We start from the raw sequence: 19,902 nt of genomic DNA on the forward strand, positions 1-19,902 counted from the left end.
CTTCATTTTTACCTTCAGAATTCTGATTATTTAATCAAGGGAAGGTGGTAATAATATTGTTAAGCATTAAAGAACTTAAAATGCTTAAAAGGATGAAAGGGGGGCACCATAAATTTTCCCTCTACTTTCTTAAAAGTAGTTATGCAACAGCAGTTTGAGAGGCTATTTTTATCGTTCTGAGGAGTTTTGTACTAAGAAGTTTTTAATTTCCTCCAAAAAGAAAAGAAAAGAATGCTTTTGTAAAGCTGTTAAATTTCATAGAGAACCAGCTTATTTATTAATTTTTAATTTTTTGTTTATTATCAAGGTGCGTAGTCAATTTTTTCAATAAAAAATAAGCACCTTTAAAGCACTCAAAATTTTTTTAAGCACTTTTAAAAAAATATCATGTTGGCAAGTTTTTGACAATTGACGGTTTTATCCAGTTTCAACCGTCATGTCAAAAAAAAAATTTCTTTTTTGGCATAGTTTTAAAAATTATGAAATTTTGAATGATGTAAAATGAATGACGCTTTCCTACGCTACGGACTGACGGTACGCCGTAATAGATTGGGGTTGAATTAATTGTGAAAACGTTGAATAGAACAATATGAAGTGTCTTTTTGTATAATACGTGGAGAAAATAAACATGGTAAAGGGAAAATTAAGCACTTTTTAAAAACACCCAATGAAAAAAGCCCATTAAAGGGCTTTTAAAAAACGAAAATTGAAAATAAGCACCTTTAAGCACTTTTTAAAAACGCTACGCACCCTGATTATGTATTGAATAAGCAAACACAAACGTTTTCAAACAATTTTTTTCATTGAACACGTTCAATTATTGACCTTCATTCACTGTTAAAAACTGCTTTAAATCTATGTCTTTTTGATAACTTTCAGTCGTAACGTAAGTTAATAAAGTCTTTGTGATAATATTTTACATTACAATTTCTTCAAAGAATTTTTATTTCTAAAAGCTATAATTCCATACAAACTGTTCCTTTAAGGAGGCAATATATTAGGTAGCAATATACAACGGATTATCATTGTACAATAAGGAGTACGGATTGTATTTACAATTTCCACAGGGCATTTTAATAAAAAATTAATCCTCTGAGGGCTAGACACAGATGTTTCCCAACTGCAACCTAGTTGCTTTGCTATAACAAGAACCGGTGTTGCCCCATTTTATTCATGGAGAAATCAGTGAGAAATCTATAACAGGAAACTTTAGTACAGATTTGACTAATGCTTGGATGTTAAATTAATATAAATTGTTTTTACCAATAAAGTTAAAAGAAGCAGAAAAATATCAAAGATGAAAAGAAAGTTTGTGATAGTTTATACAGTCTGTATTATAACCTTTCATCAAAATACACACCGAAATTAAAAATTAAAAAAAATTCACCTATGTTATTCGAAGTTAAATACTAGTTATTTTATAACAAAAATACAATTCAGCTGTAACTATATTAAAATGCACAATATACTCACTTTATCTAACAAAGCAGTAATTCCTTTAGAAATCTCTAGCATTCTGAAAAGAAGATAAAAAATATATGTCAGTGAATTAAGAAATACGTAAAAACTAATCATATCATGTATAATGAGAAATATAATCAAACGATGAAAAGTAAGCACGTTATTAATTTATTTTGAGAGTGGTTTAAAACCTGTTTATTTTGAAATCGCGAATCGTGAAGTTGATTTAATTTTTTTAATCATTTTATTAACCAGTAGTTTTCTTATTGCAAGGTTATGGACCAATAGTTAGTCGAAAAATTGATTAGATCAAGTAAGAAATCGAAATGTTGCTACAGTCATATCACTTTCTTAATAAATACCTTCTGGTTATTTATAAAACGAATGGCCTAATTTCAGACATAATAATATACAAGGATTCATAGTTAATAATGACATTAAGAACAAAATAAATATATTACAAATTGCAATATAAATTAATCCCTCTACTTCATTACTTTCTCAAATCGTGCAAAAAAAAAAACTACATTAAATGTTTTAAAAATCATCGAAAAAAAATCGTAATAACACAAAATCTACTAAGCGATTAATATAAATTTAATGTGGATTACAAAACCACATTATTTTAGAAATAAAGAGCATTTAAAAACAAATCTTATCAAAGAAAGATAAGTTTATTTAAACATTTTACATGCGTGGGGGGTTTAAAAAAAACTAACCAAACCACCGTGTAATAAAGACGTAAGGCACATTCACGTTTTGTCAGGCACTTCACTTATCTAAGTTTCTAATCTCACTAATGTTGCAACGAAATGGATATTTTTTTTTATCTCGTTAATATCTTTTCCGCCATGTTAGTTTCGTTTTTAATGGTCTTCACGGAGTTCAGAAACTTTTTAAAAGTACCCATAATCGGTGCATCGTATATCTTTTCGCTGTCTGGGAAAGGAAGGAGTCAAGAGAAAATTGAAAAATCATGATGCAGAGAATTTTGGTGGCCGACGAGTTCTAAATTTCCTTCCCTTTTTTTTCTGGTACGTTGAAGGAAATATGAAAGGAGATAATGAGTATATGGAGTTGGAACAGCTTGTTCTATTTGTGGTTGTAAGAAACGCTAGATTAACAGAAAGTCCACTTAGAAATCGTTAGCTCTCATTGATGGAATATTTTTCTACTTCAATGAAGTAGTTTTTTTTAAATTTAGATGCCAGTTTCCTTTTGGAATTAGTAACAAATTAGTACATGAAATTAAATATATGAAATGCATAAAAAGAATAAAAACATTTCACACAATAGAAAAACCTATCGCTTGGTTACTTTGTAAGACCTGAAAGTAAAAATGATTATAGTTGAGTGTAAAGTGTGAGATTTAGAAGATAGACCATTGAAGCAGAAATCAGATGGGGAAAAATGCCTTATTATTTAAAGACTTAAATTCTAACGAATTAATTCTCAAAAAATAGGATAGATGCAATTTGAAGAGCGATTTTTCCTACATTTTTTAAAATAAATAATGAGTTTATTGATTTTGAACAGCTTGTTCCATTTGTGGTTGTAAGAAAAGCAAGATTAACAGAAAGTCCACTAAGAAATCGTTTGCTCTCATTGATGGAATATTTTTCTACTTCAATGAAGTAGTTTTTTTTTAATTTAGATGCCAGTTCCCTTTTGGAATAAGTGACAAATTAGTATAGATATATGAAATGTATAAAAATAATTAAAACAATTCACAGAACAGAAAAACCTATCGCTTGGTTGCTTTGTAAGACCTGAAAGTAAAAATGATTATAGTTGAGTGTAAAGTGTGAGATTTAGAAGATAGACCTACTATTGACGCAGAAATCAGATGGGGAAAAGCACCTTATTATTTCCGACTTTAAATTCACAAAAGATAGTTTAGATGTAATTTTAAAAGCAAATTTTCACAATTTTTTTTAAAAAAGAGATAATGAGTATATTGATTTTGAACAGCCTGTTCTTTTTGTGGTTGTAAGAAACGCAAGATTAACAGAAAGTCCACTAAGAAATCGTTTGCTTTCATTGATGGAATATTTTTCTACTTCAATGAAGTAGTTTTTTAATTTAGATGTAAGCTTCCTTCTGCATTAAGTAACAAATTAGTACAAAGATATGAAATGTATAAAAAAAATTAAAACATTTCACACAAAGAAAAACTTGTTTTTTTGCTTTGTGAAACCAGAAAGTAAATATTATTGTAGTTGAGTGTAAAGTGCGAGATTCAGACGATAGACCACTAACGCAGAAATCATATGAGGAAATAACGCTTTTTTATTCAATGACTTAGATTTTTCACACTTACAATATAGTTTAGATGTAATTTTTAAAAGCAAATTTTCACAAGTTTTTTTTTAAAAGAGATAATGAGTATATTGAGTTTGAACAGCTTGTTCTATTTGTGGTTATAAGAAGCGCAAGATTAACAGAAAGTCCACTTAGAAATCGTTTGCTTTCATTAATGGAATATTTTTCAACTTCAACGAAGTAGTTATTTTTTTCAATCCAGATGTCAGTTTCCTTTTGTAATAAGAAACAAATTAGTTTAAAGATATGAAATGCATAGAAAAATTAAAATATTTTATATAAAAGAAAAATGTATCATTTGGTTGCTTTGTGATACTAGAAAATAAATATTATTTACATAGTAGAGTGAAAAGTGTGAGAATCAGACGATAAACGACGAGACATTAGACGGGGGAAAAATGTCTTTTTATTTGATGAATTCAGACTTAAAATTCTCAAAAGATAGGCAAGATGAAATTTGAGAAGCAAATTTCTATAGTTATTCCTTAGCATTATTTCAAAATGAGTAATTTACAAGCCTCAGAATGTGTTCAATAAATAACAGCACAATGCACCGAAACATCTTAAATGCCTAAACGAAAATCGCAGGGGATTTTCCCCTCAAACCACTTTCCCAAACATTTTGAAAAGTGTTACTTCTCTTTGTATTTCCCCAGATACTTAATTATTTTGCATTTTAAAATATATCCAAAAAATATTTCGAATTTTTAAAAGTATATCGAAGAAAAAAAATATTCCAATAACCCCCATAAAAGAGAGCTGTATAAAATGCCTAAGTATTTCTCTCAAGTAGTTAAATCAGTCTACCTACACAGTTTAAACCGAGTTTAATTTAATTGACAGAATAATTCCGGGGAGAACTTAATACAATCACATGGATACAAGACCGCTCCTACTCCAATAGAATTCATTACCATAGAGAAAATACCTGGCTATAATTAGAAGCGCAACAGCGCGTTGTCAAGCGAAACGCGCGCGTCCACAATGCAAATAACGTCATTAATATATCGCGAACAACGTCTGCGTTTTCCCCTCTGAACGTTGCTTGACCAGTCGGACGTCGGGTAAATGGTATAAGATAGTTAATTTACGTAGGCTAGACTTCAATTAATCTGTCTCTTTAACCATTATTATATGTCGAAGTGATGCAAGAGGACGATCAGAGCAAGAATAATCATTTTCTGGGTAGTTAAATATGGTTTATGGATGAGGATACTTTTAATATGGACTTGTAAAGGCGGCGGTGTGCTCGGTTTCAAACTTAGTCTGAGTTATGGGACAGACTTGAGACATGTCTGGAATTTCTGAAGATTACGCTAGGGTTAGAGGAACAATTTTTAATTTTATTTTTTCATAAATTATTTACATTACTAGTGGGCTGCGCACCCTGCTCGCTAACTCCGAAAATTGCTACGCAATCTTACATGGTGTGCTTCGCAAACCAAGCTCGCTTCTCTCGCTACTAACTTAGGTACATTGCAAATGCACAAAATTCTAAGAATTCAAAACAATCATTCAAATCCATATAANCATATAAAAACTTCTTTAAAAAAAAAATTACATCTTTTTAGTAAATACTAAGTCATTAAAATAAATTTGAATTCAAATAAATGACAGGTAATTCGTTAAACTTATTAGAAATGTGCTATAGTATAATTTGCGATATAGATCAAAAATCGTCAAATAAATTCGTAATACATAAATTCGTGAAAAAAGCGCTTTCGACAAAATACTAAAATAGAGATCTGTCGACAAAGACTACTCACTTATGCCTAGCTTAATAGTATGAGATTGCAGCAGCTGATGCTCTCTGGTTATTTCAGTTTCCGTTTTTAAAAGCGCTATATGTTGAGCCACCTCAGCTAGATTTGGCATGTGACATTTTTAGCGGCAATCATTGGTCGATTTTCTAGCGTTGCCATTCGGGGAGTTGTAATGAGGGTTTTTTTTGTCGCCGTGTAAGAGAAATAGTAACGTAAACAAAACAAAGCAAACGTTGCCAGCGGCGGAAAAGAAATACAGCCAAAATTTGGGAGACACGTAAGAGAATTATATTATTTACATTATTTAAAAAAAAAACGTTATAAACATTAATACAGATATATTTTTATAAAAAAAAGGTGTATGACACAATTAGCATTCGGAGACCTAATCAAATTTATTTCATACCCAAGTCTACACTGAAAGAAATGGATACTCGAATTTCACGAAACTTTCTACGTTTTTGACGAAACAGTTTCCTAGTATATACTCCGAGCGAACATTCCGTCAAAGGTCCTATCGTCATCTCTTCGAGTAAACGAATTACGGAAATATTTCGTCATTCCACTTTTTTCCACAAAAAAAAAAAAAAAAAAAAAAAAAAAAAAAAAAAAAAAAAAAAAAAAAAAAAAAAAAAAAAAAAAAAAAAAAANACAAAATACTAAAATAGAGATCTATCGACAAAGACTACTCACTTCTGCCTAGCTTAATAGTATGAGATTGCCGCAGCTGATGCTCTCTGGTTATTTCAGTTTCCGTTTTTAAAAGCGTTATATGTTGAGCCACCTCAGCTAGATTTGGCATGTGACTTTTCAGCGGCAATCATTGGTCGATTTTTCAGCGTTACCATTAGGGGAGTTGTAATGAGGGTTTTTTTTGTCGCCGTGTAAGAGAAATGGTAACGTAAACAAAACAAAGCAAACGTTGCCACCGGTGGAAAAGAAATACAGCCAAAATTTGGGAGACACGTAAGAGAATTATACTATTTACATTATTTAAAAAAAACGTTATAAACATTAATACAGATATATTTTAATAAAAAAAAGGTGTATGACACAATTAGCATTCGGAGACCTAATCAAATTTATTTCATACCCAAGTCTTCACTGTAAGAAATGGATACTCGAATTTCACGAAACTTTCCGCGTTTTTGACGAAACAGTTTTCTAGTATATACTCCGAGCGAGCATTCCGTCTAAGTGACCTATTGTCACCTCTTCGAGAAAACGAATTACTGCAATAGTAAAGAAATATTTCGTCATTCCGCTTCTTTCCAAAAAAAAAAAAAAAAACTAGTAGAATCAGTCTAATCTATCTTTTCCTCTAATAATCACTTTATCGTTGGCACCCATACAAATGGATCATTGTCGCCTTAACAACACAAGAAAGACAGAAGTGATCAAAAGGGATTATGATTACAAAAAGGGATAATTATCATTAAAAGGGAAAGTTTATTCATTGCATGAAAATATTTGTTTGATAGCTTATGCCTTTATGTAGTTAATATTAAGTTTTTAATTGAATTAATGTTCTTGATGTCACTAATATATGAACACGAGAGTCATTGCTCAACAATAAATAACAAATGTTAACTCAAACAATATACATAATAATTCGTCAACAAGCAATAAGTAGACACAGGCTAACTCAATGATCAAAAAGTAACCGGATGCAATAATCCAGAAGTTATGTTAAGGAAACAGTATGTATTAAAGGAAGCAGTATTGTGTCTTTTGCAGTAAAAATCATCCATGGAAAAATAAAGCATTAGCAGGGAAATTTCAGCACAATTTTAGAAAAGGGCTCAACGCTTGAAGGGTCAATTTACTTTAAAGAAAAATGACCAAATTTTCTACAATATTACGTTGGTTTCGCAGTCTATGTCTTAAAAAAAATTAAAAGCGATATATTAAAATAACAATCAGCTTTGCAAATAACCGGCGCTAAAAATGTAGAGTTGAGATTTTTTTTGCTTGAAATTTTTAAGTCACTAAACTTATTCATGGCATAAAAAAATTTATTCGGTTGAGCAGCGATGGCTCAGGTGATAGAGCGGTCGCCTTCCAATGAGGTGAACCGGGGTTCGATCTCGGCGATGGCTGGTCCATACAAATTTCGCATCCGGCTCGCACCGTCCACAGTGCTGACGTGAAATATCCTCAGTGGTAGACGGATCATGAGTTAGAGTCCCCTTGTCGCAAGGCTAACTGTGGGAGGTTCTCGTGGTCTTTCTCTCCATGTAACGCAGATACGGGTTAGCTCCATCAAAAAGTCCCCCACGAAAGCAAATTTCTCCCAATACTCGATCGAGGAGTTCCCATTGTCTTCTGGATTCGGTTCAAAATTACAAGGTGATGGAGTTGAACATCAGTATTTATAAGCCCATAAAAAAATTGGGTCGGCTGTTTAACGACGGTTATAAAATTTATTCGGTTAGAGCCGTGATAGCTCAGGGGATAGAGCGGTCGCCTTCCAATGAGGAGAACCGGGTTCGAATCCCAGCAAAGGCTGGTCGACACGAATTCCGCATCCGGCTTGCACCGACCACAGTGGTGACGCAAAATATCCTCTGCGGTAAACAGATGGGTTAGCTTTCTATTGCCGTCAGGCTAACCTAGGGAAGTTTTCGTGGTTTTCCACTCAAGGTAACTCAAATGTGAGTTAGTTCTATTAAAAAAGTCCTCTACGTAGGCAAATTTCCCCCAATACTTGATCCAGGAGTTCCCTTGTCTCCTGGATTGGGTTCAGTATTATAAGGCTATAGAGTTGAATATTAGTGGTCGTAAACTAGAAAAATTGGATCGGCTGTTCAACGACGGTTATGAAATAAAATTTATCCGGTTAAAATTACTTTTCAGTTTTGTATTTTTCACTATATGTGTGGTAATAAGAACTATTTTAAAAACTGCAACTTCAAGTAGACTGTTAGCATATAAACGCAAGAACTGCCGAATGAATAGTTTAAATACCATATAATTTGGCTTTTATATCAGAAATATTATTATCATAGAGTATGGCAGATTTACCACAATCTCTTCCTCCGTATACTTTTACTAGTGAACTTATTTTAAATTAAAAATATTCAAAAATAGACAAGAGAATAATAGTTTTGCATCTGAAACAAAGCAATAATAAAAATAATACATAATTTGTGTCAAATTAATAATCAGTACAAATTAATGTTTCTAAAACATTCTCGGTACATTTAATTAAATTTCTGTTAACAATGTTTTAAATTGTTAAATACTTTTCCTAACGGTTAAAGTATTGTTTTGAAAGCATTAAGCAATTTTCTATTCAAGCAACTAAAAGGGCGCTTCCAAGAATGATAATTAATTTTGATTAAGATAATAATTAAAATTGATGGAATTAAAACGGAAGGGAATTAAATTAAGAATACAATGTATATTTTCCGCTACTGGTTTCAGTATTTAAACATGTCATTGAAAGACTTTACAGTTTAAAAATTAATGGTTTCTTAACTAATATTCTTCATGATTCATAAAAATAAATTTATAAACACATTGTTTGATATCATGAGAGAAATTTCTTTTAGCTTGGTTTTCATATATTGAAAATTTTGAGTTGTACGTGATGAACTTCGGTAAGTGACGTATAGTAGTAGGGGAGAGGGGGGCACAGGTGAACAAATTTTTTTATTTCTACATTTTTCAAAAAATATCATCAATTTCTCACAGTGAAGAAGTCCATATGTTTAAATATTCCTTTCTTTGTCTTATGGAATTTTTTGAGATATTTCAATAAAATATTTCTTTACTTTATGATATTTTAGAAAAATGACTTCAATTGTTCACATGTGCCCCTATTGGGGGCACATGTGAACATGCCTGGGGCACATATGAACAAGATTAAAAACACAAAGCAATCATCATATTTCTAAGAAAGAAATGTTTAATATAACAGATATAGATACGCATTATACTGAAGGGGTTGTAGCTTACTATGTGAATTTAAATCGTACAACAGTACTGTCAATAAGAAAATAATTTTTCAGCTGTACAATAATTTTTCCGCTGTTGGGTTTTTCGCAACTTCATGTTCCTCAGGACTTGTAATGGGCCTTTTTCTTTCTTCTCTAATACTCTGTCATGATTTATTTCTCTTTTTTTTCTATCTTTTCATTTGTAGCTTTGGCAATTCTATCTTTCTCAGGTGTATCAGTTAATAAGCGTGATGCGCAATCAACCGTTTAATAAAAAGAAATTTTTTAAAAAAAATTTATAAATTAATTATGGAAAATTAAATAATAATAATTTTAAATGCATGAATATTTTTTAAACTTATAATATTATGAGGATAAAAATCTTAATACTATGTAGGGGCACATGTGAACTGTTCACATCTGCCCCAGATGTTTTGTTCACAAGTGCCCCATCATCCTTCTTAAACCTAACTTGAAAAATAAAGAATTTTTAATTGAGTAAAAAAAAATTATTATCATAAACTTACCTGAATGTTCATATAATGGTCTGCAATAGTTAATTTCAATTTATTAGTTGATTTATACTATGCTTTCACTTGAAGAAGCGAGTGATTATAATATATACAACACCAGTTGATACAAAGAAATTGTCAGAATAGAACAACAAAATGTCTCATTGTTCTGAAAGTTTTGCAGAGAGGTAGAACTAGTACTGCCATTAATTGATAATTTTTCGAGATTTTTTGTTTCAATTCATATTGGTAAAGCATACCATGTTCACATGTGCCCCCCTCTCTCCTATATAGTCTGTAGTATATAGTCTTAATGTAGTATATAGTCTTAAAAAATATATAATAATTTTTTTACTATTTAATTGGCACAGAGTTAACTAGCAGAAAAATAAAGATAATATTACAGATAATATTTATAAAAGTATTCGAGGGAAGATCTCATTAAAGAATTTAAAAAAAACTGTAAAATGGCAATAATGTACAATCATTAAAAACACGGAATTAAGATTTATACTAGGTAATAAAATTAAAAAAAGTAGATCGACATGAAATTGCTTAATATCTAAACAAAGTGGTATATAATTATATTTGCCAATTGTACCAGTGCTACTAACTGTAAATAATACATAATACATAATTATAAATCGCTCATGGGCTGGAATAGCGGCACAAATCAAAAAATCATGTTTTGAGATAAGTGGGTTTAAAGTTTTCATTGCTAATAAAAATGCATAGGAAATGCTTTAGTTTGCTTAAACGAAGATTATCTTCAAGTTGAATTATGAGCTGTGCTAGTAATGCTACTGTAAAGAATGTGTATTTTCATATTTACACCTGTTCTTAGTCCAAAACGAGTGTTTTTTGAGTTGTGCCACTATTGCAACCCATAAGCGAAATGTTGAGATTTAATGCTTCCGTACTATATGGTAATGACATTTCTGTTAAAAAAATTTAAAAAAAAAACAAACATTGGAAATTTGGGTAATAAGCCCCAAAATATATGGTATTTAAACCATTGATTTGGTAATTTTTCTGTTTACATGGTAACGTTTTACCGGAAACTCTGATTTTCAAAATTATAGTTCTTATTATCACGCATTTAGTAAAAAATATATAATTGAAATGTAATTTTAACCGAATAAATAGTTTTTACACCATGTTTTAAGGTATCATGATATAATTACAAAATTTTCCCACATTTTCAAAATTTCATAGCCATATTTCATAAAACCATATCTTATTTTTAATTTTGTTAAAATCACTACCAAAGAATTCTGGTAAAAATTCTGAGCATTTTGTTGGTCTCATGGACCATGGATTCAAAAACACGGTAAATTATCCCATATTATGGTAATTTCAACCATATTTTTTTCTCATTGTACATCTATCTGTATTGAGATAACGACCTAAGAATTTCTGCATTTATACGTAAATGATTTACTACATAAATTACTATTTTAGTCTTGTTCAAAATAAAGTTTCAGTGACATTAAAATTAAATTTTATAAATAAAAATACAGATTACAACTTTACTTGAACGAAAGCGAAAAAGGAAGAATAATGAAATATTCCAATTTTTTTTCTACTTAATTGGCACAGATTTTTCGAATAAAAAATTAAGATAATAAAAATCTTATTTATGAAAGTATTCGATGAAAGATCTCATTAAATTGCTTTAAAAAGAAATGCAACAAAACAGAAAACATGCAAAATCATTGTGAAATGCGTAATTACGATTTTTACAAGATAATTAAATAAAAAAAAATTAGATTTAGAAATGAAATTGAATGTTCGTTTCCTCCTTGTTTCCTGAACGAATAAAACGCTTGATTATTTGAATGAATAATTCTCATAATGTTGTACTAACTGCATCCGTACTCTTCAAACTTTTATTTTGGTTACAAAAAAAAAAAATTTAAAAAAATCCGACTGCATTATAAATACTAGCTGGGAGTAATTACAACTAAATACTGAAAATGAATAAAAAAAAAAAACACTCTTGAAGCGAAAATATTTAAATTAGGTAATATATAAGCGAAAACTCGATTCTCTCTTTCAATTACGGTAAAAAAAAAAGTTTCTTCGCAAGTTGCCATTTTTCCTTTACATAGTCGAAATATACTTTTGAAAAGAAATGTGGATTTTTATATTCATCTTGTTTTCAAAAAAAGAAAGAATAGATAACTAGGGTACAAATAAACACAATCATTTTCTTTATTCCAAACTCTTCGTCATTCAACACAAGGAATCTCAAAAATATTTTTTTTTCATGAGTATTTTTTTTAAAGAAAAATTCTTCGCTTTCATGTCCTTAATTAAATTTCGAAGGAAAGTAAGTGAAAAAGATTTCCACACAAATTAAAGCAATCGTAATCTTTATAAAACGCCCCTCTAAGTGGATCATTTTAAGGGGTTCATGAATTATTCATGATATATATTATGTATTCAAATTATTTATTTACTTTTTAATTCAAAAACATTTTTAGCCGTTCCCCAAAGAAAAGAATATAAACTGTCACAGTTCTTTTTTTTTAAAAATCGACCCTTAATTTAATTTAACCAGAATTTAAATCAAAGAGATCAACAGTTTTATTCGAGGCAGGTACTACAGTAACCCATGGAATATTCATTGAGAGGACAACAAAGCACGTCATTTCTGCGTGCGTCAATATTTGTGTAAATGCGAAGGAAAAAAAAATCAAGTTTGAAGTCATTTATTTATAAATAATTCAGTTTTTTACTTTGTAAGGTATTAATCAAGTCAGTTTTGACTTATGCTTCAGAGACATGGAGTTATTAGCAACCTTCGAAAGGAAGGTCCTACGAACCATCTGTGCTATACTCGCTAACAACAACTGGAGAAAAAGATATAATTTTGAAATATTTAGGATCTTTAATAGTGATGATATCATTAAATCTATTAAACTAAGTAGAAAGAGATGAGCCGGGCATGTAGTGAGAATGAGCCCAGAACGAACAGCATTGAGAGTCTTTAATGCAACCCCCTCCAATAAAAGGCCAAGAGGAAGGCCCAAAAAGAGATGGAAGGACTGTGTGGACGAGGAATTTGCCATCCTAAAAGTAAAGAGCTGGAAAACAATTGCTGGAAGAAGGGCAGAATGGGAAAAGGAAGGCCCAGGCTCACAAAGGGCTGTCGTGCCAATGCTGATGAATTCAGTCTTATTTTTAATTAATTATTTATTTTGGCAATTTCGGGTGAAATAGGCAGCGAAAGACCAGAAAAGTTACGTAGATAAGATTGAGTGCAACCTTTGCTAACCAAAACCATTTTCGGTGTTTATTCTAAGAGTAAAAAAAATAGTGCGTGGAGTCCCTCCGCGCGGAAGACGTTAAACTTTGCAACCTGCAACGTTAATTGTAGAAGAATCAGCAGTCGTAGAAGGATCACTAGTTCTATTCAACGACTCTTTTTCCTGCTCCGCTCGCTTCCGTACTCTGTAATCACGGTAATATTGTGCATTTTTCCCTCTTGGACCTCTTGAACCAGTGGAAGTGCTTGTGGTTGCCTCATCGTCTCGCCCTGGAAAATGTATTTGTATTAATAATGTATGTGAATGCGTCATAATGTAATTTCAGAAGAGAAAACCTAACAATCAATTGATATTCACAAGAGACGTACCTTGACATAACCTTAAATCCGTCGCATTGTCCGTGGGATTGTTTTCACTCATTTTTTACAATTGTTATCCACTAAGTTTGAAAATAAAAAAATACTACCCTTTTAAATTATATGTGTATCAAAACAAACTAAAAAAATATTTATAGAAAAACAAAACTTTTATGACTTTTATTATTTTTATGCTAGTGAGAACCAAAACAATATGGAAATGAATGAGGGAAAACTGGATCCTACCACGTGATTTCCCGGCCAATAAAAATGTAACGTTAAACGTTTAACGCAACCTTGTTGGAAGTCGCATAAGAAGTATAACTTCAATAAGTGTCAGTTCACACCAAAGGCGACTTCCTAAGATTAAATTCGATAATTCCGATTTTTCTTAACTTTTTATGAAGACAAACAATTTAAGACAAAGTAAGTAAAATATAAGCATTTCTCAACAGCCCTTTGAAGGACAGGGGTTCGTGAAAATTAAGGTTTCGTGTTTTCTGACAAACGGCATGATTATGGCAATGTGGCCAGTTAGTCGATTTGAGTAGCCATCCATTTCAATCAGAGTGAGTTTCAAATGTTCCTTGGGTATCGTACCTCAGTTTATACAAAGACAACTCAGTGGTGAAACTGTGGTGGAGATAGAAAATCCGAGTACAGCAATCGAGGGACTGACCGACAACCTTAACCAATCATTTGAACGACTGTCCAAAGAGCATTAGAATGGTAAAGTACACAAATTAAGTGTTTGGGTTACTCTTAAACTGGTCGAAGAAAACAAGGCTTTTCTATCTGCCCTCATGCAACTTAAAGCTTCAACAGCATAATAGAAACGCTTTTGATCTCCCTTGGAGATGAAAAATAGATCATCTTAGATAATCCAAAAAGTAAAAGAAAGGAGCTTTCTCCGAAGGAATCGCCTCATATGTACACTGCACAAAATAAAATTATCACCCGAAATATCTTTAGTTCTAGTGAGAAGATTTCTCACTTAATAAAGTTGTTGATGGTAAAAAGAATGACCTCAAACATGCTAATTATTTAATGCTAACTATTAAGTTACGAAAAAACAAATACAGAGTAATTTTCTGAATCATATTTTCTCAGAATCAACATACATTTTTCGATGGATTTGAATATTTCACCATCAAAAAATTAGATGAAAATTTATCTGGTTTAACTAGTAAAACTAAATTAACGTCTTAATCTAGTTTAGCTTTGAAATATGATTTGTTATTACACTTTTTTTATGAAATACAGTTCGCCTAAAAAGCAGCTAGCATTTTTAAATCTGAGAATTTTTTTTTAAACCAAATGAAATTATTTAAGAGAATCCTATGAATTAATCGTATGAACTAGAGAGAAAATGGACCAAATGTTATTGAGTTAATACATTATGCAAATATAAACTCGCTTTTATTATTATAAAACATAAATCAAAATTTAATTCAATTTACATATATATTTTCTGGAATCTTTAATTCATAATGCACCGCATATTTTCCACACTATAAAACAATTCCTGTCAAATGACGGTAAAAAGTATCGGCAGTTAGGGAACCGATACTTTTAAACGCAAAATCCAATCCTTTTTATATGTTACGGAACGAAAAATATGTTATACCGTATTGTTCACAGTAAAATCACTGAATCATAGGATTTAAATAAATATTACAGTAAATTATAGGTACAATATTTTACGGTAAAAATGAATTTTGCGATAAAATGGATATTACGGATAATGCACCCTAAGTATCGGTATTTTATTCCGTAATTTGATTCAGAATTTTTTACAGTGTACATGATTCAGAACATATGTAGAAAATCTACGAAAATCATTGATTTATGGCTAATTTATTACTAAAGAAATCATGGTAAAATAATCTATGCTTAAACTTTTTATATGCAATAATAAACACAGAAAGTATTCATTCCAGATTATTTTTCAGTAAAAAAAGTTAAAAATAAATTTTCTCAGCTAGATAAAATTTACATCTCATTTATAATACGCATACAATTTAAAGAATAAATGTGAAAAACAATCAATAAATTCAGAAAATATGTAACATAATTTAGGGTTACAATTTTTATGTCAAACAATAAACACGGATAACATTTATTCCGGGTCATTTTTTGGGGAAAAAAAAGTTATAAATATAAATTTGAAATATTGGACTCAAAGAAAAAGATCGAACAAAGATTCCTGACAAAAAAGTGCCATTCCTCGTCATTTCCACACGTCAAATTTTTGTTTCTCCCAATACCATTTCATTTTACTTCCCATTCATCTTATATGTCTGGAAAGTCGCATAGAGAGAGATCTGGCGAGAAAAAAAAAATTCCGAAGCCTTGATCCAGCGCCAAGATCAACTAGACTTTCCGGCGGAAAAGTCTGGATCGTGTAGTTTCCCAGCAAAATAATAATAAAAAAAAAGTCTTTTTCTTCATTCATTTTTTCCATTCATTATTATTTTTACATCTTTTACAGCTAGTGACAAAATAGCATTTAGCCTTTCATTGCTATAATACATTCAACATGCTGTTTTAATGAAGTTGAGGAAAAAGAAAAAAGAAAGAGAATTTCTGCTTCTTCAGCTCGTTGGAATACTTAAATAAAATGGGACATGTGGAAATAAAAAGAAGTTCCTACGCTTTATTCCATTTTTTTCCCCAGTTTTATAATAATTATTTTTATTTTCTTTTTTGGTGTGCTAATGAGTAGACGGATTCATTATCTCTACTCACGTTTTTAAGGTTTTAAGGCAGTAACTAATATAAAAATGAATAACTTTTTATTAAAAATTACATTTTAGAACGTTGCATAAATAAAATTCAGAATTATTAGTTGATTTTTTTTAATAAGAAGCACGTATATGATAAATAAAAGTGGGTAAAAAACAGACACTTACAAACATTTTTATTAAAATTAAGAGTTTAACTAACAAAATTAAATTTTAAGTAACAAAAGTTATAATTTTTTTGTCACATAAATAAAATAAAATATGTATTAAAGATAGTTTATGGAATCTACCAGTTTCTTTCAAATGGAGCGAAATAAATATAAGTATAAAATGCACAGACATAAAAAATAATTATTATTGTTATAAGACATAATTTGTGACTTGATATATATGAGAATATTAGTCCTCTTTTAAAAAAATAATTTACTAAAAATTTATTTATTAAAAGAAGTTTATTCATACACAATCTTCATTAACATTTCTTTTAAAAAATAAATGCTTAATTAAATTATAACCACTAATCTGTTTTAGTAATTAAGTTTTTAAAAAAAAGAGTTTAATGTAAGAAGGAGCTAAAAATCTATACTATGTAAAATAAATAAATAAAATAAAAAAAATACGACATTATTTTCTTTTAAAGTAAAAAACAAAATAAGATGTAAAAAGAGTTCGGTCTCAGAGTTGTTTAAAACGATTAACATCGATTAAAAAATTTGAAGCTTAATTCTAAAATATAAAATATGCAACAAACGACTTTTTTGTATATCTTAATAATTTGCAATTCATCAACTAATATTTGCAACTTTTATAAACTAACATTTGTAAGCAAATTTAAGGGGGTTTCGTTCCAGTACGAGCATAGTATTGGTCAAATTTTTAAAAGAATTTGTTTCCCCCTAATAATTTAAAGGTTAAATGCAAAACAATTTTTATTAACATTTCTCTGTTATAAGACCATTTTAGTGTTTGGTAGGTTGTCTGGAATATGGCTTTGATTTGATTCAACTAATTATTCCTTTTTACACACCCCTTATTTCATATTTATATAGAAAATTAGTACAAGAAAATATCAGCTAGCATTATTTATTTTTATTTTCCAAAACAGAATTGAGTTTAACCCCTTCCAGTAAATGCTACTTAACTTGCTGTTGATTACAATAATAAATTAAATTTGAAATTTCCAATGAACTGAATCTTGCAGCAAAAGTAAATTTTTCTTAAATTAAATGGTATATTATGAAATTTTTTTTTATTAAATCTTAACGGTGTGCATTAATAAAGCTTATACAGTGCATTACAAACATAAATGAAAATGTTGGGTCTTTTTTATATTGTAAAGATACTGTTTAAAAAAAACTATAATTATATAGAAGATAATCTTTAAAGATATGGATAAATCCATTACAAACTATGCATGACTTCTTAAAATATTATTTCCTAAAAATATCATAGCAAACATGAAAATAGAGAGAAAAAAAATCATATCACTAGAATTCGAAAAGTACTGCAGTAATTTATTTTTAAAATCAATGAAAAAATACATTTTTTCTTTGAAAAATAAGAAGAAAAATCAAAACTAATACTTCTACATAGGTGGAAGATACATAAGCTTTCAAATTGTACAAATTTGAAGAAAAAAAATCTTCAATACAAAATCTTTTCCGCGTCTTAAATAATCTACTAATTTGTCATTTTTCAATATATTTTAAATCTAAAATTACGATAATATCAAAACACGTAAGAGATATACACTAAAATTCTATGACAATGAAACAATGGGAAAAATTTCCTTTCATATAAAAGTATCTTTAGTCTCTTATATTTTATTCAAGCAAAGAAAACAAACAATGCTCCGAAGCGATACTGGGAATTTTACTCGAAAAGACAAATATTTGATTTTCTTCAATATGATATTTCGTTGTCAAAAACACTATTTTGATTACACAAGATAAATATTTCCTTTTTCGTTGGCGACAAATGGAAGAGTGACACAATAAATTTTGATCTGAAAGTGTAAATTGATGTCATGTTTATTTAAGGGTTATAGAGAGGGAATGACAATAAATTTGACTTAATATATCGAGATATGGATTTTTTAAACACAATTCACCCAGCCAGTTCGAGGATAAGAGACCTTTCAAATAATACATTGTTAATCGAATACTTAAGATAAAGTAAACTTTCTATTAGCCGCAAGGTTTCGTTAAAAATAAGGTTAAACAAACTGCGTTTTTCGTTGGTAAATTTCGAATGAATTAGAATATTATTGATATCATGGATGTTCTTTTGAATTAATTTAATTCAATAATTTTAAGATAATTTATTATTGCTTTAATTTTAAGGGATTTTTTCAGGAATTTTTAAAATAATGAAAAAAGTAATGTCGTATTGAAATTCAGAAAAAAAAGCTGGTGCTGTAAACAATGAAATAGAAAGAAAAAAAAAGCATAGTAATTTTAATTTCATTTTATCATCGTCGTGAAAATAGCCGACCCAATTTTGAATTTACGACAAACAATGCTCAAATCCGTAACCTCGTAATTTCGGAACCAATCCAGAAGACAAAGGTACTTTTGGATCAAGTATTGGGATAAATTTTCCTTAGCGGAGGAGTTTTTGATTTCACCAACCCACATTGGCGTTACATGCAGAGAGAAACAACAAAACCTCCCACAGTAAGTCTGAGGGTTAGGGGACTCTAACCCACGATCCGTCTACCACTGAGGTATACACTAATTACAGTCAATTGAAACAAAATTTAATAAAGCAAAATCTTTGATATGATTTTGGGTGTTAACAGGCACGAGGTCTAATTTCTATTTTTCTTCTTCTTTTTGCACGCTGATAATCAGATTTTATATTCATTATCATTTATTTATTTTAAGTAGCTCTCACGTTTATAATCGCAGACGATATTTGTGCATAGGCACAGTCAATTGAGTTTCTTACCTCATGAATTAAAAAAATTACCGAATAAAAATCAATTTCGATGAATCAATTCTCAATGAATTCTTTTACAATTCGAGTATATTTCTTAGCTTTTATTTAGTATTTTTCTAAAAGAAATGTACAAAATGGTATTCAGCAGAAAAGCTAAAAATTAACAAAAATAAACTTAAATTAGTATTATTAAAGGAATTATTATGATTTACTTATTTCAACGTAAAAATATTTTAAAAAGCGAATAGATAATTTAAACGAAAATAAAATTAAAATAAACATAAGAAAAACTAAATAAAATAAAAATAAACATAAGAAAAAATAAAATAACTTAAAAAATAATAAAAATNGTTTTTTACCTCATGAATTAAAAAAATTACCGAATAAAAATCTATTTCGATGAATCAATTCTCAATGAATTCTTTTACAATTCAAGTATATTTCTTAGCTTTTATTTAGTATTTTTCTAAAAGAAATGTACAAAATGGTATTCAGCAGAAAAGCTAAAAATTAACAAAAATAAACTTAAATTAGTATTATTAAAGGAATTATTATGATTTACTTATTTCAACGTAAAAATATTTTAAAAAG

The 19,902-nt window shown here is 29.5% G+C and overlaps 1 long non-coding RNA gene across 1 annotated transcript in view; it reads right to left on the minus strand.

Moving 5' to 3' along the window:
• Positions 1–281: 281 nt before the first annotated feature.
• The window catches only part of LOC139425001 (uncharacterized), a 144,237-nt gene continuing 124,616 nt past the window's right edge, over positions 282–19,902 (minus strand). The window contains exon 6 of the long non-coding RNA XR_011636152.1: positions 282–1,516. This is a non-coding gene — a long non-coding RNA (uncharacterized lncRNA). The remainder of the gene's footprint in view (positions 1,517–19,902) is intronic.

Source organism: Parasteatoda tepidariorum, chromosome 2, assembly GCF_043381705.1.
Source record: "Parasteatoda tepidariorum isolate YZ-2023 chromosome 2, CAS_Ptep_4.0, whole genome shotgun sequence".
NCBI classification, from domain to species: Eukaryota; Metazoa; Arthropoda; class Arachnida; order Araneae; family Theridiidae; genus Parasteatoda; species Parasteatoda tepidariorum.